Raw genomic sequence first — 23506 nt, 5'->3', positions numbered from 1 at the left:
ACATCAGTAGATTCTTGGAATTCAAAGAAAAGTTTTTCTGGGTGCAAAAACCTTTTGAAATTCTTGCATCATTTTTTCATAGTTTGCATTTCCATGAGCTTTGAAGACCCTTGTGTATGTGGATTGCAAAATTTTTACACCAGAATAAACATTTTTTTAAAAAAATATTTATTTTGAAAGGCAGAGAAACAGAGAGAGGGAGATACAGAGAGAAAGAGATCTTCGTCTGCTGGCTCACTCCGGGAATGGCTGCAACAGCAAGGGCAGAGCCAGATTGAAGACAGGAGTCTGGAACTCCATTCATGTCTCCCACAAGTGCGTGGGCAATCTTCTGCTGCTTTCCCAGGCACATTAACAGGGAACTAGATTGGAAGTAGAGCAGCTGGGATTTGAACTGGTGCTCTGATCCAGGATGCTGGTGTCACACACTTAACACACTTTGCCATGATATTGGCCCCATAAACTTAACCTTTTAATTCCATTTTTTCCAAGAACATTTTGAAAGACCTTTATACTCGCAAAGGGATGTGGGGGATTTGCAACCGTGGCTGAAGGGACAGTGACAAAGCACTATAATTTATAAGTTTGAATGAGGCCGTTTCTTCATGCTTCTGTACTTTTACAATGCTATTTTCCAAGTGATGTGCATGTTTAGATGCTGTGGCAATGATTTAGAAAATTGTTGCAGCACCTTCAACAGTTGTGTTAAGTTTGGGGATATATGCTAGTCTAAGGCTTGTGTGCTCTTAGAGTACCTGATAATTTAGTCTTGTTCACTGTCTTTGTCTGTTTTATATAAGACTCCTTCTCCTGCTTTCCTGTAAATGTGTTTTTTTGTGGGGGAGCAGGCGTTGTGGTACAGCAGGTTACCACCACCTTGGATGCCTGCACCCTATATTGGAGTGCTGGTTTGAGTCCCAGCTGCTCTGCTTCTGATCCAGCTCCCTGCTAACGTGCACTCTGAGAGGCAGCACATGATGACCCCAGTACGTGGGCTCCTGCCACCCACATGGGAGACCCAGATGGAATTCCTGGCTCCTGACTTTGGCTTGATCCAGTCCTGGTTGTTGCAGGCATTTGGGGAATGAACCAGCTAACGGAAATCAATCTCTCTCTCTCTCTCTCTCTCTCGCTCTCCCTCTGTTTCCCCCCTCTCTATGATACTCTACCTTTCAAATACATTAAAAAAACTTTTAAAAAGATGTTAAAGCAACAGTGGACCGAATCTGTGCAATTGTTAGATGGGGATGTGGGATAGCATGTGGTTCAAAACACAGAAGCTGTAGTCAGACCTCCTGGGTGCACATCCAGGCTCTCCCTCCCCATAGCTGTGTGAATTGAAGACCCAGTGCCCTCGTCTGTGGGTGACAGACTCACTGAAGAAGCTAGAAGGGAGTGAGGCTTAGCTGCTTTCCCATAGTCTGTACCCGGGCACTTGATATAACGAAATGGCCTCAGTAGAAAGTCCCCCACACATATGCACATCTGTTAAGCAAATAGTCACAAGCAAAGGGAAACTGTGCATCCCAGCTTTTCTGCAGGTGTGAGACATTCTCAGCACCCCGTCACTTTTAGCTGCTCTGGCTAGCACCTTTCATGCAAAGTTGAGTTGAGATGCTCCTGCAGTTGGCACCAGGCAACCAGAAATCCTCCTATAGCAGTGGCCAGGCAGACACAGGACCACTTAGTGACAGAGATTTGGAGCCATCCCCAGGGGTGCTGGTCCCAGGCTAGATTTTTATACCGTACTGAAGAAGGGGGGGTATTCAAAAAATCATTTAGCCAGTTTACTTTTCATTTTATATTAAATTTTGAAATCCATGCATAGGTTTTTCATAGTATGCATTTTTTTTTTTAAAAAGACATTTATTTGAAAGGCAGAGGTATAGAGAGAGAGGGAGAGACAAATACACAACCATTGGTTCACTCCCCAAATAGCCTCAATGACTGGGACTGAGCCAGGCCAAAGCCAGGAGCCTGGAACTCCACCAGGGTCTCTGACATGGGTGCAGGGGCCCAAGGGCTTGGGCCACCCTCTGCTGCTTTCCTAGGTGCGTTAGCGGAGAGCTGGATCAGAAGTGGAGCAGTCAGGACTTGAACTGGCTCTCGTGGAATGTGTATGTCGTAGTCGTCAGCTTAACCCATTGCACCACAATACTGGCCTCTAGCCAGTTTATTTTAATGTTACCTGCCCAAAGGTCTTTTAAATATTCTTGATACCATTTAGTGAGCCACTCGCCTCACCAATACAAGTTCGTTTCTGACATTCAATATGCTAATTAGCTCATCCTCCAGTGTGGAAATACAGATCAGAGAAATTTGTCATAGACAGCTCTGGAGTGTAGCTCTTCTAACATGACATTAGTTAACCACTCCTGAGTGTGGATTTTTAATGAGAGTGACAAATTGACCTTAGAGTTAAAGCTTGCACTGACTAGCGCCTGTTTATCATCATACTGTACAGGTGGAAGCATTTGGAAGTGAATTGTCGACCTTGGCCGCCAGGACACTTCCATGAGTTACATTATGTAAAGTGCTAGGACAGCACCAGTTACACTGCAAGTGCTGTATAAGTAATCACATATTACTATTTTTTTAAAAATGTATTTGACAGAAAGAGTTAGACAGTGAGAGAGAGAGACAGAGACAGAGACAGAGAGAAAGGTCTTCCTTCCGTTGGTTCATCCCCTAAATGGCTGCTATGGCCAGCGCGCTGCACCGATCCGAAGCCAGGAGCCAGGAGCCTCCTCCCAGTCTCCCATGCAGGTGCAGGGCCCAAGCACTTTGGCCATCCTCCACTGCCTTCCCGGGCCACAGCAGAGAGCTGGACTGGAAGAGCAATCGGGACCAGAACTGGTGCCCATATGGGATGCCGGTGCAGCAGGCAGAGGATTAACCTAGTCGCCACGGTGCCGGCCCTGAGACTCTAATTTAAAAAAAAAAATTTTTTTTTTTTTTGACAGGCAGAGTGGACAGTGAGAGAGAGAGAGACAGAGAGAAAGGTCTTCCTTTGCCGCTGGTTCACCCTCCAATGGCTGCCGCGGCCATCGCGCTGCGGCCGGCGCACCGTGCTGATCCGATGGCGGAGCCAGGTGCCTCTCCTGGTCTCCCATAGGGTGCAGGGCCCAAGCACCTGGGCCATCCTCCACTGCACTCCCTGGCCACAGCAGAGAGCTGGCCTGGAAGAGGGGCAACCGGGACAGAATCCGGAGCCCCGACCGGGACTAGAACCCGGTGTGCTGGCGGCAAGGCAGAGGATTAGCCTAGTGAGCCGTGGCGCCGGCCCTAATTTTTTTTTAACAAAGGATGTTGCATTTTCATTTTGCACTGATCCCCAAAAAATATGTAGTGAGTCCTGCTCCTATATTGCTTGACAACTGCAAATGGCCATCATATGCTGCTTTCTCTAGGCCATTAGCAGGGAGCTGGATCAGAAGTGGAGCAGCCAGGACGCAAACTGGTGCCCATAAGGACTGATAGCATTGCAGGTGGCATCTACACCACATACTAGGGACCCTAACTTAAGTATTTAAATTTCTGTTTATTTATTATTTAATTGAAAGGCAGAGAGACAGATCTTCCATCTGCTGATTCACTCCCCAAATGCCCATAATAGCTGGGACTGGGCTACACTAAAGCCAGGAACCTGGAACTCCATCCGGGTTGCCCACATGGGTGACAGGGATCCCGGTGCTTGAGAAATCTGCTGCTTCCCAGGGTGCACATTAGCAGAAGCTGCAATTGGACGAGGAGTCAAGACTCAAACCCAGGCATTCAAATATGGAATGCAGGTGTCCCAAGCAGTATCTCAACCACTGCATCAAATGCAGCCTCCCAATTTGGGGCCACTTTCAACAGCAGAATCACCAAGACACAAAAATGACAAAAATGTATGGCTCCAGATAGGCCATGAGAAAGGTATTTGCTGCTAGTTGAAGAGCAGAAGCAACAAGACAGGAGCTACTTGCTCCACCTCAGTTGGAAACATCTACATGGAGTGACTCAAATTGCTCACCACTCTGCAAGCCTGCAAGACAACTGTGCAAACTCCAAGGATTGATTTGGGGCTTATGAATAAACTTTAGCAAATGCTTAAACTCACAAACACACAAGCCATGGGTACTGAAGATTGGCTGCACCATTCCTTATTGTGGTGTGCAGTGGAGGACCGCAGATATTTCATGGGAAAAGTAAAACACACGACCAGGCCGGTGCTGCGGCTCAATAGGATAATCCTCCACCTGCGGCACTGGCACGCCGGGTTCTAGTCCTGGTCGGGGTGCTGGATTCTGTCCCGGTTGCCCCTCTTCCAGGCCAGTTCTCTGCTTTGGCCTGGGAGTGCAGTGGAGGATGGCCCAAAGGCTTGCGCCCTGCACCCCATGGGAGACCAGGAAAAGCACCTGGTTCCTGGCTTCTGGCTTCGGATCAGCGCGGCCATTGGAGGGTGAACCAATGGAAGGAAGACCTTTCTCTCTCTCTCTCTCTCTCTCTCACTGTCCACTCTGCCTGTCAAAACAAACAAACAAACAAAAAAACACCAAAAAAAACCAAAAAACACATGACCATGCTAAGACCCCAAAACTGGTAAACAGATGAAGGTGCTCACAACACTAATAACGATAACAATAGTAAGATGTGGGGGCCGGCGCTGGGCTCACTTGGATAATCCTCTGCCCGTGGCACATAATAATGCCCATAATAGCAAAGAAAGCCTGCTTGTGGGTTTGCTCAGTCCGAAAGATGGCCTCCAAGAGCCAGGCTGCAAGAGAAGGGAAGACTCTGGTGAGCCCCCACGGCTGCTGCTCTGGCAGCCAATGGAATCAGAGCTGAAGGGGATGACTGCACAGTTCAGTGGATGTTGCTGTTCACCAGTGCAGGCCCTTCCCTTCCCAAGATGCTGTGTTCCTATTCCTGGAGCTCCCAGGAATCACGACCCAACCCCAAAGCCCAAATGCTGTGGAAGGCACCAGCTCTTGGTAGAATATGAGATGCTGGCCCAGACACTTCCCATCTTCTGGAAGCTTCCTTGGTGGGCTTTGTTGGCAGAGCTCACCTATCCCACCCCAGGCTCTCCTGATGAGTTTCTCCACCTTTGACTTTTGAGGTATAGAAGTGGGGAACTCCCAATATTTTCACCATGAAGTTGCTAGGGCATGATGCTTATTTGATTTCTCATTCCAGAGGTGAAGGATCAGTAGACTCAGCCTTCAGATATGAATGCCTAGCAGCCTTAACTGTGTAATGAAGATACTACCTAAGTGACCCTACAAAGAACCACCACTGTGGACTCCAAGGGATTGCCTGGGTGTGCTTTTGGAGCTGCAGTGTAGAACTGGGGTGTGAAGGTTCTATGTATTTTTGTCTGCATTTGGTTTGGCCTGTGTCTTGGTCCATTTGGGCTGCTGTAGCAAAATACCAGGACCTAGGTGGCTTATGAACAACAGAGATGTATTTCTCTCATCCTGAGAGCCAGAGGTCTAAGGTCAGGGAGCCCTTGTGGTTGGGTTCAGGTGAGGGCCCCCTTCCAGGTGACAGATGGCTGACTTCTTGCTCTGAGATCACTTTTGGAACAGGAGGAGGGTGTTTTTTTCAGGCCTTATATATATTTTTAAGATTTATTTATTTATTTGCAAGAGAGTTAGAGAGTTGGATGGGGGGAGAGAGGAAGAGACAGGGAGATCTTCTGTCTGCTGGTTCACTCCCCAAATGGCCACAACAGCCAGAGCTGAGCCAATCTGAAGCCAGGAGCCAGGAGCTTCTTCCAGGTCTCCCACATGGGTGCAGGAGCACAAGCACTTGGGCCATCTTCCTCTGCTTTTCCCAGGTGCACTAGCAGAGAGCTAGATTGGAAGTGGAGCAACCAGGACATGAACTAGCACCCATATGGGATGCCGGTGTCATTGGCAGAGGTTTTACCTGCTATGCCACAGTACTGGCCCTTCATGCTTTTTGATAAGGGCATTAATCCCATTCATCAGGACTCCATTCTTATGACCTGATTCCTCCCCCAAACCCCACCTTCTAATGCTGTCAGCTGGGTGGGCTGGGACGAGAATTTCAGCAAATGAATTTTAGGAAGGGGACACAAACATTCAAAACATGACACCCTGCAAAGATTTTTTTTTTTTAATTAAGGAACTGAGAATTAGAGGATTTTTTCTTCTTTTTTGTTTCTTTTGTCTTCGTTTTACAAACCCTTGTGTCCAGGGCTGACTTTCAGTAGATCACAGCAAGGGAGCTGCTCTGCTACGTACGAAACCCCAACCCAGAAGCATGTGTCTATGAATGTTTTAGCCCAGGTTCCCCATGAACGTGGGGTACATGACGGGTGAGAGGGCGGCCCCCTTTCCGGCCATGCTCCATTTCCCGGAACAAAGGGCTCTCTGCACCGGACTAGAGGATTTTTTTTTTAAAAAATATTTATTTGGCTATTTGAAAGGCAGAGCAGGGGCTGGCACTGTGGCACAGTGGGTTGATCCTCCACCTGCGGTGCCAGCATTCCATGTGGGCACCGGTTCAAGTCCCAGCAGTCCCTCTTCCAGTCCAGCTCTCTACTGTGGCCTGGGAAAGCATTAGAAAATGGCTCAAGTCCTTGAGTCCCTGCACTCACATGGGAGACCGGGAGGAGGCACCTGGCTCCTGGCTTTGGATTGGTTCAGCTCTGGCCGTTGCAGCCATTTGGGGAGTAAACCAGCAGATCTAAGACCTTTTTCTCTGTCTCTCCCTCTCACTGTCTGTAACTCTACCTCTCAAATAAATAAATAAATGAATAAATAAAATCTTAAAAAAAAAGGCAGAGCAATAGGGTCTGGCATTGTGGCATAGCAGATAAAACCTCTGACTGTGACATGGACATCTCATATGGGGGCCAATGTGTGTCCCGGCTGCTCTACTTCCAATCCAGCTTCCTATTCGTACCCCAGGAAAAGCAGTGGAAGATGGCCTAAGTGTTTGGGCCCGTGCCACCCACGTGGGAGATCTGGAAGAAGCTCCTGGCTCTTGGCTTCAGCTTGGCCCATCCCTGGCCATTGTGGCCATCTGAGAAGTGACCACTGGATTAAAGATCTCTCTTTATGTCTCCCTTTCTCTCTCTAACTCTGTTTTTTGAAAAAAAAAATTATATTTTAAAATGGTAGAGCAACAGAGAGAGAAGGAGAGACAAATAGATAACTTCCATTCACTTCCCCTAATGGCTGGGGATGGGCAGGTTGAAGCCATGAGCCAGAAGGCATCTGAGTCTCCCACACGGGTGGCAGGGCCCCAAGTACTTGGGTCATCATGCACTGCTTTTCCCAGGTGCATCATCAGGGAGCTGGATTGGAAACAGAGCAGCCAGGCCTTGAACTGGTGCTCTGATAAGGCTGCCAGGTATGCAAGTTGGGGCTTAACCTATGGCATCACAATACTGGCCCTGATACTTTAAAAAATTAAGACTAGTTGCTAACATTTAAACCAGGGTTTCTCACAAAGAAATCCCATTTCAGCCTCTCTAAGAAAACCCCTTGTAGTTCTGGTAACACCAGGCGACCATTCCCACCATTGCCTGCAGCTGGCTAGCGGCTTTTCCTTCACACAAAGCACAGCCTGTCTTCTTCCCAGCCTCCACCTGCCGGGCCCTGCCCCTCCTCTAGCTGGTCCCTGGGGCAGGCTGGTATCTGGCACTGGTGGGGTCTGAGCCCCCTCCCCCGTTCTCAGGTGGTGCAGTTGTTAAATGTTTGGATAGCACCGCCGCCCGGAGCCATCTGAGCTGCTAACCCTGCTCTACAGAGAAGGAGCTGTCAGCTTCTTGCTAAAAAAACACATTTAAATTCTGACTGCAGGGTCACCTGGTTACACGGACTAATCTGTTAGGTTGTCAGTACTCCCTGCCGTTTCATTTACAGGGAGCTGGGCTTGCAGAGCGAGCCTCAGAGGGATTCAGAAAGCATGGCCGTGTCTGCTGCGGAGCGGGTGATGGGGAGTCGGTTTGCATGGGGGCCGAGGCTGCTCCTGGGGGACCACGCATCCTGATGAAATGAGGAGCCCATACCGGGAGCCTGACCCTGTCACAGAAAGCTCTGTTGTCAGACAGCGGTGTCGCGTCTAGCCTCTGTCGTCTCTGGGCACCCAGCGCTCATGTTCTTAGAGTGCAGAGAAACCAGCAAAAGGGAGGCAGTGCATCTCTGCACACTGGAGGCCGTCTCTGTGCCAGAGTGACATAGAGGAGGGGAAGGGACATTCTCCCATCGCTGCTGCATTGCTAGGAGCACAGCCGTGTTAATGGGCAGAGCCTTGTAGACTTCTCAGTAGGTGGAGAAGATATGGGGACCCCAGTGGTGGTTTGGGGTCCTAGCTGATCCTTTCACACATTTTCACACCCTTAACTTGTGAACAGATCTAAGGAGCCACATGGACTCAAATTCAGAAATAGAGAATGTGGCGGGATAATTATATTGCCTGTCATTTTCTTAAAATATTTTGGTGCAGGCAGTGTGCATACTTGTGAAGTTTCGTACATACCCGAGGAGCTGTTGGTTGACATTTCAAGTATTCATAATCTGTTTACCTATCGCTGCACAACAAACCACCGTAAAATTCAGTGGCTTAGAAGCAAAATGTGATTATCTCCCATGGCTCTGAGACTGGACTGGCTCAGCTGGGCGATTCTGAGTCTTTCATTTGATGGCAATGTGGTGACATCCAGGGCTGCAGGTGTCTGAAGAGTCATTAGGGCTGGACATCCAAGATGGCTCCTTTCCTCGTGCAGCTGGCACCTGATCTGGGGTGGCCGGAACATCTGGGAATCGGCAGGGCATCCCTTTCTCCACATGGCTAGTGTGGGGTTTCCTTACAGCGTGGCTAGCTAGAGTAGCCAGACTTTCAAGAATGTTCCAAGAGACCTACCTCGGCTGAAGCGGCAAGGCTTCTTTCCACTTAGCTTTGGGAGTCACTCAACATCACATCCCGTCACCAACGCTGGCTGTGATGGCTAATTTGTCATGCATATTCGAGTTGTTTCTGTGAAGGTATTTTTTTTTAGATGAGAAGAAAATTTAAATTAGATCTCAAGTAAAGCAGATAGCACTCCCTAATGTGACTGGGCTTCACCTGATCAGTCGAAGGCCTCAAGAATGAGACTGTATTCCTCTGAGGAAGAGGGAATTCTGCCAGCCGACTGTCTTTGAACTTGAACCTTTCCCTAGTCTCCAGTCTATTTGTTGACCTGCACGTGCTGAATCTACCAGCCTTTTAATGAACCAGTTCCTTAAAATATCTACCCATCTATCATCTATCTACCTCCCTATCAATCATCTATCTATCCATCTATCATCTATCAGTCTATATCATCTGCTTATCTATCTCTATTCATATCTGTCTACAATTCCTGTATTTAACTCTACCTGTTAATCTTTATCATCTATCTGTAGTCATATCTGTCTACAGAGCTATATTTCTATCTCTATCTCTATCTTTCCATCATCTGTCTATCTAACTAACCAATAACTGTCTATCTGCTATTTGCCCTTTCTCTGGAGAGTTCTAATGCACTGGCCCAGTTCCATAGGAAGAGGGATTAGACTCCCAAAGGAAGGACCATAAAACTTTTTTTCCAGCCATCTCTAATTCATCACAGTTCTCATCTGAAATCCTTACTCTGAGGGAGATGAGTTGGTACTTGAAAGATACCTGAGGAATCTACCTTCTAGAGGTGGCTAGACAGTGCCTTCAAATATCATCCTGTGAAAGCTCCAGTTTAAATTTGCATCAGGCGTGTCTAGAAATAGTAATTTTGCACTGGCTGAGCAAGTGATGTTAAAGATGCTGTGTTAGTGGTGCTGGCGCTGTGGCTCACTTGGTTAATCCTCAGCCTGTGGCGCCAGCATCCCATATGGACACCGGGTTCTAGTCCCGGTTGCTCCTCTTCCAGTCCAGCTCTCTGCTGTGGCCCGGGAGGGCAGTGGAGGATGGCCCAAGTACTTGGGCTCCTGCACCCGCTTGGGAGACCAGAAAAAAGCTCCTGGCTTCAGATCGGTGCAGCGTTGGCAGTAGTGGCCATTTGGGGAGTGAACCAATGGAAGGAAGATTTTTCTCTCTGTCTCTCTCTCTCTCACTGTCTATAACTCTATCTGTCAAATAATAAAAAAAGATGCTGTGTTAGTAAGAAAGACATTGCAGGCCTCCCCACCCTTGGGTCAAGAAGTTGGCAAGGCCGGCGCTGCGGCTCAATAGGCTAATCCTCCACCTAGCGGCGCCAGCACCCCAGGTTCTAGTCCCGGTTGGGGCGCCGGATTCTTTCCCAGTTGCCTCTCTTCCAGGCCAGCTCTCTGCTGTGGCCCAGGAAGGCAGTGGAGGATGACCCAAGTGCTTGGGCCCTGCACCCCATGGGAGACCAAGATAAGCACCTGGCTCCTGCCTTCGGATCAGCGCAGTGCGCTGGCTGCAGGGCGCCAGCCGTGGTGGCCACTGGAGGGTGAACCAACGGCAAAAGGAAGACCTTTCTCTCTGTCTCTCTCTCTCACTATCCACTCTGCCTGTCAAAAAAAAAAAAAAAAAACAAAAACCAAAAAACAAAAAGTTGGCAAACCTAATCTGACAGCACATGCTCATGTCCACAAAGCCACTTAGCTCTGTGGCTCTGTGTGTGCTACTTACTTACCAGAAAGTGAATGGAATTCATGAGGAAATTTCTTGTTGGGGAACCCAAGGATAGACAATAAGATGTCCTGGGCTTACAGAATAGGTCGCATGATTATTTAGAACCCATCCACTCTAAGACATAATGACATAAGTGGAAACATTTGGTTCAATATTTCCTTTTTTGATTTTTTTTGACAGGTGTAGTTATAGACAGTGAGAGAGAGAGAGAGACAGACAGAGAGAAAGGTCTTCCTTCCGTTGTTTCACTCCCCAAATGGCCACTACTGCTGGCACTGTGCCGATCTGAAGCCAGGAGATTCTTCCTGGTCTCCCATGTGGGTGCAGGGGCCCAAGCATCTGGGCCATCCTCCACTGCCCTCCTGGGCCACAGCAGAGAGCTGGACTGGAAGAGGAGCAACTGGGACTAGAACCCGGCACCCATATGGGATGCTGGTGCCACAGGTGGAGGATTAACCAAGTGAGCCATGGCGCCGGCCCTTTTTGATATATTTTTAAAAAGATTTATTTATTTATTTGAAAGGCAGAGTGACAGAGAGAGGGGGAAGCAGAGAGAGAGAGAGAGAGAGAGAGAGAGAGAGAATTGTCCATCCCCAGCCAGACTGAAGCCAGGAGTCAGGAACTCCATTGGGGTCTCCCATGTGGGTGGCAGGAGCCCAAGTACTTGGCCTATCGTCACTACTTCCCGAGACACATTAGCAGGGCACTGGATTGGAAGGTGGAGGTGCTGCTCTGATCCGGAAATGCCGATGATGTGACCTGGCTTGAACTGTTAAGCCACAGTGTGGGCCCCTGCGTTTGTTATTACATGTTATAAGGCTGTGAGCCATGGGAGAAGAGGCACACAGCTCCTACTTACCTCAGATTGGTGGGCGTGGCCAATATTGCCCCTCTGCCCCAAAGTTGAATGGCCAAATGGGCTTAGGCCAGTTTGCAATAGAAGCTTTTTTTCTCCCTTGCTAAACATAAACCTTGGGATTCACATGACCTTGACTTACATATGTAGTCGAAGGCTGAAGAACTGGAACTGAAACTCCATTCAGGCAAGGGCCCAAGTACTTGGGCCATCGTCCTCTGCCTTCCCAGGCATGTTCGGGGGAGCTGGATCAGAAGTGGAGCATCTGGGACTTGAACCTGTGCTCTGATATGGGCTGCCGGTATTGCAGACAGCAGCTTAACCCACTGTGCTACAACCCCAGCTCCTCATTTCACTGCATTTTTTTCACCTGCAGGTCTCCATCTCTGACCAGACATCCTCCTCCAGGATATGTGCTCCTCTCACCATCTCTCCCCTCTTTCCTCCTCTGCCTCCTCCCATCCCGACATGCTTCTCCCGCATCTTCCCCTTCAGGTCTTTAGTGATGGTCTTTCCCCACACTCTCCCTACACTTTTGTAAATAGTTCCTGTATTAAACTCTCCTTCATTGCCCGGTCTGAGGTTGTCATCTGCCTCCTGTCCAGACCATGAGCCATACTCCAAATGAGTGGTTTTAAATCAGGAACTATGTGGCCTCCAGGAGAAATGGTCAGTGTCACTGTTGCTTTCTACATCTGGGAGTGGGTTGGGGATGCATCCTCCTGGCATCTGGTGAATAGAGGCCGGAATACTGCTAAAAATCCCATAATGCCTGGGACAGTCCTCCATCATAGAGAATTACCCAGCCTTAAAATACCGGTAGTGCTGAATCTGAGAAATCTCGCTTTAGATATTAACTCTTACTTCTGCTTTACAACCATAAAACCAACACAAATTTAAAAATGGTGTAGAAATGTAACAGTAAAACCCATGATATTCAAATTTATAACATTGGTTGAAAGCTAAGGGTATAGTTATTTTGCTGGAATTAAGTTGCTGCTCCCAACACACGGGTGGTCCCAGCTGCTTGGAGGGGGTTGCTTTTGAGCACCAAAACTGGGGGCTGACCCAAGTCTCTTGGTCTGCATCTCTGCACGAGCTACCAGAATATCTTTGCTCCTAGGGCATACAGCAGGGTTTTGTTGGTTTCTTTTTGCAGCAATAGAACTTTCATCTAAAGTCTACCAGTGGCACAGGCGTTGTGGCACTGTGGGTTAAGCCACTGTCTGGGATGCCTACATCCCATATTGGAGTGCCAAGTCAAGTTCTGGCTCCTTTGCTTCTGATCCAGTTTTCTGCTAATGCACCTGGGAAGGCAGCAGATGAAAACCCAAACACTTGGGTTCCTGCCATGCATGTGGGAGACCTGGATGGAGTTATGGAGTTCTGTGCTCCTGGCTTTATCCTGGCCCTGGCTAAGCTGTTGTGTGCATTTGGGGAGTGGACCAGTGGAGGGAAGATTCTCTCTCTCTCTCTTTCTTTCTCTCTCTCTCTCTCACAAGCTGCCTTTCAAATAAATAAATAAATCTTTAAAATAATGAAATTCACCATTATTCTTTTCCCCATTAATCTGCATCAATTGAAGCTGTGTTCACTGGTGCCAATATGTTCATAAATGCAATTGCAAAGGAGTACCCTATAGTAGCACTCAGTCCCTTAGGTATGTTTTTAAAGATTTCATGGAGATCAAGGTAGATTATTAAAATAAAGTGTTTGTGGAGCACTCATAGAGCCCTGGGAATCTACCTTCAATGCCCTGGGAGAGAAACACTGTTCTGCAGCCCCAAGTTCCTTCTCAGGAATGATGATGGAAGACAGGAAGCCTCCATGTGGGTGGAAGGCTTCAGTAATGGACAAATGCAGCCCTCTCTCTATTGAAGTTTTATTTATTAGTATTTATTTATTTATTGTTTATTTATTAATGTGTGTGTGTGTGAGAGAGAGAGAGAACGAGAGAGAAAGAGAGAGAAAGAGATCTTCTATATGCTGGTTCATTCCCCAAGTGCCCATGACGGATGGGGCTAGGCCAGGCCAAATCCAGGAGCCAAGAACTCCATACAGGTCTCCCACATGGGTAGCATGAACCCAAGTACTTGGGCCATCAACTGTTGCCTCCCAGGTACATCAGCAGGAAGCTGGATAGGAAGCAGAGGTGAGACTCAATCCCAGGCATTTGAATATTGGTAACTCGTGTCCCAAGTGGTAGTTACGCTGCTCTACCACAAATGCCTGCCCCAGCTCGCTCGCTCTCTCTCTCTCTCTCTCTCTCTCTCATTAAAATGCCTCAAAGATAGAAGCTTTTCTAAGAAGATTTTCTTCCCCAACTGGTACGCAGTGGGGAGTTCTCACATATTCCAATCAGCATGTTTCACTTCCTCAGCCTTGGCTCTGTGGACAAACTTCCTTTGTGATAGGAAGGAAGACGGTACAGGAGGTTTTTCCTCTTCATGAAGGAGTTGTTGAGTTTCCTCCTCTTTTCCCTGGCTGGAGAGGCATGTGAGCTGCTGCACACTGTGGAGTTTTGCCAAGGGTTGGACTCTGAATTTTACGAGGACAAAGCCAACCTCGTGCCTGCGTCCTACTGATCCTTTCAGTCAGAAAATCTTGAGTTGCTCTTTATTTTGTTCACGTCTTAGCACCTTTTGCAGATCTGAAACAATTATGAAATCGTTTAAAAACAATAATGCTTAAATGCAAATACTTAAATGTTATTAAACTGTTAGCGTCTTGCTGAATTATTTCCTTATGCTTAATTACTCCATTTCTTTATGGCCAGCCATGACGGAGTGCCTGCTAGGGCGCCCCCTGCTCTGTAAGACACTCTCCTGACTGCTTTGGAGCTACCTGGGGCATCCGCCACTAACTCCAAATCAGTCTCATAGCATTTTTTTCTTTCGGTGGGGGTGCTCTTCCTTTTAATTTGGCTTTTATTTTTAAATAAATATTTAGCTATCGTGGTTTTGATGAAAAGCTCTTTACTGGCTTAATGAAGGATTTTTATGGATCTATATAACATCAGTGTCTTAATTACTACAAATGGATAATAAACCCTTTCTCATATAGAAGAATGGGAAGCACACAGAGCGAGCACCATTAGGAACAATTGGATTTTCACTTGATAATTCAGTAAAAGAAAAAAAATGTAAATACTGCAAATAACAGCCCAAGGGGGAGGCTCTGCAGCGCCACCAGAAACCATAGAGCATAACTAATTTTTACAGAGGATTTTCCCCATGTTTTTCGGCTGTGACAACAGCAAAATATAAATTCATGCAGGGAATGAAACAGTTGTTCATTTGGTGGGTGCTAATTAATTTCACTCTGGATGCCGGGGACTTTTAATTCCTCTTCACAAAAGATCCTTGCGTTGAGGAAGACACCCAGAGAGGGCTGTGGGACTCTTGGCCAGCAGCTGCAGCAGGCCAGGCGGATTGTTGTGGATTCTTAGGATGCATGGGCAGCTCTTAGGAATCTTCTGGGTTTTAGGAATGGTCACTTACTGCCAACTCATACTGGACTTGGGTTCATTAGCAAAAGGCCAATCACAAAATAACCCCAGGGAGATAGTAAGTGCGGTACTTGACGTAAGATACCGAAGGGCTGTTTATAGATCTTCAGTGCACGCTAAAATACGGTTATGTGCTGTGCAATGATGTTTTGGTCAACATGGACGATATATGCAACTGTGATCCCATAAGATTACAATGGAGCTGAACAATTTGCATTGTCTAGTGGCATCATAGCTGTCATAGAGTCATCGCAGAATGCCTTATTCACCCATGTGTGGTGATACTGTGTAAACAAACCTACTGTGCTGCCTGTCGCAGCACAGTTATGTACAGTAATACTATTTGATGATGATCATGGATGACTGTTATTGTTTATGTATTCACTATACCATGCTTATTTTTATTATTTTAGCTTGTACTCCCCATAAAATGTGTATTGGAGGGCCGGGCATTTGGTGTAGCAATTAAGTTGCAACTTGGGAGATCTACATTCTCTATCAGAGTGCCTAGTTTCAGTCTCGGCTCCTCCACTTCTGATCCCACTTCCTGCTAATGCACACCTTGGGAGGCAGCAGAAGATGCTCCAAGTACTCGAACCTTTGCCACTTGCTTGGGAGACCCGGATGGATCTATAGCTGCTGGCTTTGGAATGGCCCAGCTCTGGCTGTGTAGGCATTTAGAGAGTGAACCAGCGAATGGAAGATCTCTCTCCACCTGTCTTGGTCTCTTTGTCTTTCAAATAAAATACAAATAAAAGTAAGTGTATACCAAACATCAATCTCCATACATCAGTGCCGACGATTCACCTGTTTGTACCATAGGCCATTTACACCATGACGAAATGGCAAATGACACATTTCTCAGAGTGGATCTCTGTCATTGAGTAATTAATGATTGTATCTCACTCTTAATGTCCTGATCGGAAGTTTTCAAACTAAAGTGTGTCTACGACCTGCCTGGAAAGCTAGATAAAATGCAGATTTGGGGGCTCCACTCTAAGATATTGATCCAGTAGGTTCAGCTAGAATCCAGGGGTCTTTTATTGGTAAGTACCCCATGAATGGGCCACATCTTAAAAACATGTTTTTTGGTAGGATCAACACTCCTCCTTAAAATGGTTCCCTTTCCCTTTTCCCTCCAAACTGGGCCCAATTTCTATTAGAAGGGGCCCAAATTTCAGCATATTTATTTAAGCGGCAAAGTTACAGACAGAGAGAGGGAGAGACAGAGGGAGAGGTCTTCCATCCACTAATTCACTCCCCAAATGGCCACAGTGACCAGAGCTGGGCATATCTGAAGCCAGGAGCCAGGAGCTTCTTCTGGGTCTCCCAGATGAGTGCAGGGGTCCAAACACTTGGACCATAGCTTTCCTAGGCCATAGCAGAGAGCTGAATTGGAAGAGGAGCAGCCGGCACAGGAACCAGTGACCATAAGAGATGCTGGCACTGCAGGTGGAAACAGCCCACTATGCCACAGCACTGGCCCCATCAACTTAAAATCTTAAAGACCACTTTCTTTCTTTTTTTTTTTTTTAAAGACCACTTTCATGTAGTGTGTATTTTCCCCTCTTCTTGCTTGTCCAGTGTGTTCAGGGTCCTTATATTGTATCATCTCAGAGATCATTTTAGAAACTGAACAGCAATGATTTACACGTAGGGGTTCATAAGTGTGTAGTATTTCTATCTTTTCATAGTTCTGGTTTACAGTAAGCCAGGGGCCTAGAGAGTCTAGAGCCAAGGTCTGAAGAAAGATTGTGCCCTGAACTCCAAAACACCATTTAAAGCTTCCTCAAGTAGGATTTTAGACCTGTTTTTATAATGACATTTTATTAAAGGTTTATCATTTTAACTGGAATTTAGCATTTCTTTTCAGTGGCATAAAGTGTTTCCTTTGCCATATGTTTATTTAAAAATTTTTAGTCTTCTATAAAAGTTAATTATTTTCAAATGAATTGATTACAGAACCAGAGTGTTTTCTTCTATCAATTCCAGAATCTATGAAACGGTTTTGTTTGTTTCCACTAGAGAATAAAAATAGGCACACCATGTATAACCTAGGAGGACCACTGAGGTCATGTGTGATTGCTATATTTTACTTATTGGCTGAACATTGAAGTTCTGATTTGATTCACAAAGTAACACGTTTGGGGTAGATATTCAGCCTAGGAGTTAAGACATTGGTTGGCAGGCCTGCATCCTTCACTGAAGTGTCTAAGTTCAATTCCTGGCTCTGACTACTGATTCCAACTTCCTGCCAATGTGGACCATGGGCAGCGGTGGTGGCAGCTGAAGTAGCTGGTCTCTGCTACCCACAAGGGAACCCTGGATTGAATTTTAGGCTCCTGGCTGCAAGCCAGGCTCGCCCCAGCTGCCGTGGGCATTTGGAGAGTGAACCATCAGATGGGCACTGTCTGTCTCTATCTCTATCTCTATCTCTATCTCTATCTCTATCTCTATCTCTATCTCTATCTCTATCTCTATCTCTATCTCTATCTCTATCTCTATCTCTATCTCTCAAAAACCCAAAATAATTCCTCACCCTGATACGGTAATACATTTGCTATGGTTTGGACGTGGCTCATTCCCTAAACACTCAAAGTCCAGAAGCAGTGTAGCAGTGCGGGGATGGCGGGACTTCTCCTCCAATAGGTAAGGCCGAGGGGAAGGGAATTAGATCCTGGAGCTCCAGTCTCCTGAATGGATTAAGCCTGTTCTGAGGGAGTGGGTGAGGTCTCGTGAGACTAGTTGAGTTCTGGAGAGAACAAGTTGTGATAAGGAGAGGTCACTGCCTACGCTTGGTCCTTCTGCATATGGACGTTCTATTCCACTTCTCTGCCAGGTGGTGATGCTGTCAGGGGAACCCTCACTTGAGGTGGGGTGCTAGAATGTCTAGGAGTCTCAAGTCAGCAGGATCATGAGACTAGTCACCCTCAGATGTTATGTTACCCAGTCTCTAGGATTTTGTTATGGCAATATGAAACAGACTATGCCAACATTCCCAGTTCTTGAAAGATTAAAAACAAACAAGGAGACAATGAAAATGCCTCCATTCTTCTACTCTGAGATATCTCAGTTGGTATTTGGCAGGCACAGTTGACTGTCCTCTAAATTTAGACAGCCTGGGATCCGTGTGGCCATGCGTTGGCTTTCCTCTGGAGCACCTCCCAAGAGGAGAAGGAACCGAGGGTTCTTAGAGATACCCCAAAGGCCTTCCTTCTACCACTCTGTTGTTGGCTGCATTCCAACTTGGCTCTCTCCCTATCCTCTTGGAAGTTCTATGAGATCCTCTGTGGGACTAGTGCAAGGAATTTCTCTTCCCCCCTTCCCCTCCCCTCCTCCTCCTCCCCCTCCTCCCTCATCTCCTCCTCCTTTCCTCGGACACCCCTGACTATATGAAAACACCATGTTTCCCATGGTGATCTCATCCATCAATACTCACAGGGCACGATAGGCATGGTTCTCTGCATTGTGACTGCTGTAATTTGATATTTGCCATGCCAATAGCCACTGCGTTTTCTTTTAGTTAAATGACATTTATTTGACATCCTTTGTCGCATGAGTAATCTTTAGTCTATGCAGTCCATTTATCTTCTTTTGCCAGCAATTTTTGTTCAAATAACAGCAGTACATATCCCTCGGTTGTGGAACACTGAAGGTGCTGGGGTGAGGACTTAGAATGTTTATTTGCATAATCCTGGAACCTCTTTTTTTAAAAATTAGTTATTTATTTTTGTTTGAAAAGTGAAGCAACAGAGAGTGAGGGAGAGGGAGAGGGAGAGAGACAGAGAGACAGAGAGAGACAGGGAGAAGTGCTTCCATCTTCTGATGTATACCTTAAATGCTTACAACAACCTGAGGCTGGGCCAAACTGAATCCAGGGGTGTGGAATTCCATCAGGGTCTCCCACATGGATGGTAGGGATCCAAGTAAGTGCTAATAATCTAAATAGATTTTCATCTGCTCACATTTGCAGGCAGCTGGATAGGAAACAGAACCGGGACTCCATCCAAGCACTCCAATTCAGGTACCCTTAACCACTGTGCCACAATACCCATGCCTTGGTACCCTTTTCTGGAGTGAATGGGGCATCGTGTTTTGACAGGTGAGACACCAAGGCTCAGAGAGTTAGGGAATTTGCCTTACAGTGGAAGAGCTGGGATTCCCACCCTGCTCTCTTGGATACTAAAGAAAGCAGTTTCACACAGTGTTTTCCCAGCAATTGAAGGAGTTTGATAGAATGATACTTGGGGCTGGTGTTGTGGTGTATTGGGTTAAGCCACTGCTTGCAGCACAGGCATCTCATATGGGCACTGGTTCAATTCCTGGCTGCTCTACTTTGGATGCAGCTCCCTGCTAATGCACCTAGGAAATCAACGGAAGATGGCTCAAGTAGGGCTTGGGTCCCTGCCTGCACCCACGTGGGAGACCTGGAAGTAGCTCCTGGCTCCTGGCTTTGGTCTGGTCCAGCCCTGGCCATTTGTGGACATCTGGGGAGTGAACTAGTGGATTAGGATTGAAGGTCTCTCTCTGTCTCTCTTTTTCTTTCTCTCTAACTCTGCCTTTCAAATAAATAAAATAAATCTTTAAAAAAAATGATAGTAAGATATCTTCCAGGTGAGTGACCTCACTGAATAGAATAGATTTATTCCACCAGGAGTTTCATTGTAATGGAAGTAATCCTTGGCATATCAGGAAGCCCCCATGCAAATGAGAGTTAATCTCAAGGTCCTGTCCACCTACCCCTGCCCCCCGCCCCATCCAAGTCTCTCATGGTCAGGGCAGTCCAGGCTGTAAGTTCACCCAGGAGGCTCTGTCTGCATTTGCTGATGCCCAAGGCTGTAATTTGGCATCTGGAACAAAGCCATGGGAGAAGTCAGACAGTAAAGGGCTTCTTGTTACAACCACAGGAAGTCTTACTAGGAAGTGTCTGGTTGACTGAGTCATGGAGCAGACAGGACCATGTAGATCTTGGAAACCCTGTCTGCCTAGGATGAGAGCTGGCAGAATGGAGCTGCTCCAGTTCTCACATGGAAAGAAGCTAACACCTCAGGCAAGGGTGGCGTGTGTGTGTGTGTGTGTGTGTGTGTGTCTGGAAACCTAGCGTGGAGACCAGGAAGCACACCCAGAAGGGAGCAGGTGGGGTCCAACTGCACCTCAGCATAAGCCCTGGTCAGCGACCTCTCAACCCATGAGGACTGAATTTGCTTTGGCAGAGAGTGACTTGAGAATAAAAAATTCCTCGCTTTAGTTCAGGGTCGTCGAAGGCTCGTAATGAATGGGGGGAACAGACAGAACAGTTTGCTCTTCGGTGAAGATCTACCTGCATCAGCCACCTGTCGTATCTGATACCTGCCTTCTCTACGCACAAAATTATTCTCAGTGACATTTATGAAATTGAACAAATCATAGTATAGGACAGAGAGGCATGCAGTCTACGTTTCACTTACTGGTTTTTACGTGTAATCAAACTATTAACAACTAAAAAATATTACCTCCCCAAGTGGAAAAAGTCATGATCAGAGCTTTAAATTATGTTAGTGGATTTTTTTTTAAAGTGGGGAGAATACTTAACATATATATTCTTTTTTCAGCTGTAAGTACAGTTTTTCTTTTCAAGGTTTGTGCAAATTTGCCTGTTACTTCGACAAAGTCGATATTCATATATTCAAGTTCGGTAGATGGAATCGCTCTCATTTCATCATTTTATCTTGGCTCATAGTTGATCCAAGAACATTTTTATTAATATTAGTTCTAAAGCATTTGTTTCACACAAAGCAATAGATACACAAGTAGTTGGGGAAAATTTAAAAGGCTAAATTTGAGGCTAATCCATAAAAATCTTATTTCACCATGAATTCCAGAAATCACCACACTGCCCGAGTCTTTATCTGTGCAGTATAGATTTTAGTGGCTTTCAAATATCTTTGCAGTTGAAAAATTTAAATACAAACACTCGAAGTGGTCACACTGAAAGACAATTGAATTGACTTGAGTTCTGTTTGTGTACTTTGAAGCTGCTGTTAAAACCCAAACATGTCTTGTTCAATAGGGATTTGGAAACTGGAATTATGACCCATTGCTGAGTCCTTGCATGTTCAGTGACAATGGCAATAAATTCTCAGAATTGGCTTTATGTAGAATAAGATGTTTATTAAATGATTAGCAGAAAAGCTATCTTAATTGAAGCTGATAAGTATATTAACTGAAACTGAAAAGAGTGACTGCAAACATTGTTTGGAATTCAGACCGATGACAGTTCTTTGTGTGTTGTAGGGAGCAGCACAGTGCCAGTGACAGTTTTTAGAACTGTCAATGCATGGTGACAAAGGAGACTGACTGCCGCTGCCCGTTGGCATCCATGGGGATTTGGTTCCAGGGCCCCGGCAGATACCAACATGCACAGGTGCTCAAGGCCTTAATATAAGCTGTGTGGTACTTGTGTTTAACCTGTGCACATAGTCCCTTGTACTGTAAATCACTGCTAGATGACTGATAACACCTAGTACAGTGCACACACCATGGAAATAGTTGTTGTACTGTATTACTGAGGGAATAGTGAAAGACTACCAGTGTTCAGCACGGACACAACCATTGCAGGCTTAACTGTGCAGTAGCACCTGACTGAGACATGAGGCAAACACTGCTCAAAAGATGAGTGCCATAGGGAGGCTGAGGCAGGGCAGGGCACAGAAGGGCAGGATGGGGTGGGGCAGGGCACAGCAGGGCAGGATGGGGTGGGGCAGGGCAGGGCAGGGCAGGGCACAGCAGGGCAGGGCAGGGTGTGTCTGTGCATCACTTTATTTTGAAGCACTCAGTGTAGTCGACACAAATTCAAGTTTTGCTTTATGGGTCTTTCTAGATTTTTTTGAATATTTGAAATATTCAAATATTTTGAATATTTTCAATCCACTGTTGGTTGAATCTGTGACCATGGAACCTTATACTCAGTGCTGAATGTGCCAGATTTTGTTGCCCTTTTTTTTTTTTTTTAAAATGATCTAATTATTTATTTGAAAGGTAGAGATGCAGAGAGAAAAGGAGAGAGAGAGAGAGAGAGAGAGAGAGAGAGAGAGCACACTTCCATTTGCTGGTTCACTCCCTAGATGGCCGCAGTGGCCAGGGCTGGGCAGGCCAAAACTAGGAGCTTCTTCTGAGTCTCCCATGTGGGTGCAGGGACCTAAGCACTTGGGCCATCTCTGCTGCCTTCCCAGGCCATAGCAGTGAGCTGGACCAGAAGTGGAGCAGCCTGAAGTCAAACCAGCACCTCTATGGGATGCTGGCACTGCAGGTGGAGGCTTAACCTTCTTTGTCATGGTGCTGACCCCTTTACTATAGTTTTTTTAACTTGGATTTTTTTTTTTGACAGGCAGAGTGGACAGTGACAGAGAGAGACAGAAAGAAAGGTCTTCCTTTTCTGATGGTTCATCCCCCAGTGGCAACTGCAGCTGGTGTGCTGTGGCTGGCGCACCGCGGTGATCCGAAGCCAGGAACCACGTGCTTCCTCCTGGTCTCCCATGCGGGTGCAGGGCCTAAGCACTTGGGCTCCACTGCCCTCCCGGGCCACAGCAGAGAGCTGGACTGGAAGAGGAGCAACCGGGGCAGAATCTGGCGCCCCCATCGGGACTAGGTGCCTGCGGCACCCAGGCGGAGGATTAGCCTAGTGAGCTGCGGCGCCGGCCTTACTATAGTTTTTATTCCCTGTACTTGAGAGGATGAGAGCCGCTGCTTGGTCCCTGGCAATTCCTATTAAAAGATTACTTTGCATTTAGGCAATTGAGCCATTTCTCATGCCAATACTTCCCTGGATGGAAGGGTCGCTGGGACGGTCTGGGCCAGGGTCAGGTGTCTTGGGAATGCAGCTGGCTGGGGGACACAGTCCTGGTCGGAAAAGGCTAGTGCCCTCTGCCAACAACAGTGGGGCTTTGTGTTGCTCTCCAGGGTGCTGAGTTTGTCCCCATCACTGGCTGTTCCCCAGGGGACCGCTTGCTGTGGTCACCATGCCCTATGACCTTTCTGTTGAATCATAACTATCAAGACTGGATCTCTTTCTAGAGTTTTTTTTTTTTTTTTTAAATCAGGGTGCCTGAAGATGCCAGCCTACGAGGCAGGAGTAGTGCCAACCTAGCTCTCTGGGCCATGCCAGCAGGTTTGCTTTTTTTTTTTTTTTAACCCCCTGGGTTTATCTCCTCCCCCTGCAGCATTTTCTTCTAAAACGGCTGCTTAACAACACCATGCATCAAGAGACAATCTTGATTCGCTAATCCCATTAGGAGATGGTCCCTTTGCAGGACAATCTCATCAGAAATTCCCCTGGAGGAAAAATTAGTATTAAATTTGGTTGGTGGAATACTAATGACACACAAACACAGCCCCTCCAAAATGTATTCTTCATGCGATGAGACCAACAGGACACGGGTATTCTTCCTTATCTCGGGAGGGCTCACTTCCTTGAGGTTTTCCTTTTGCCATAGAAACAATACAGCAAATGTATTCCAGTTGGCTTTCAG

General features: G+C 46.7%; 1 long non-coding RNA gene across 1 annotated transcript in view; it reads left to right on the top strand.

Annotated features, from left to right (window-relative positions):
• Window positions 1-21686, top strand: part of LOC127492318 (uncharacterized) — a 34982-nt gene extending 13296 nt beyond the window's left edge. Inside the window, exon 4 of the long non-coding RNA XR_011379477.1 lies at window positions 18973-21686. This is a non-coding gene — a long non-coding RNA (uncharacterized lncRNA). The remainder of the gene's footprint in view (window positions 1-18972) is intronic.
• The last annotated feature ends 1820 nt before the right edge of the window (window positions 21687-23506 follow it).

Source organism: Oryctolagus cuniculus, chromosome 10, assembly GCF_964237555.1.
Source record: "Oryctolagus cuniculus chromosome 10, mOryCun1.1, whole genome shotgun sequence".
In the NCBI taxonomy this organism is placed as follows: Eukaryota; Metazoa; Chordata; class Mammalia; order Lagomorpha; family Leporidae; genus Oryctolagus; species Oryctolagus cuniculus.
The sequence above is the reverse complement of the archived record's forward strand: the minus strand, read 5'-3'. Positions and strand labels throughout refer to the sequence as shown.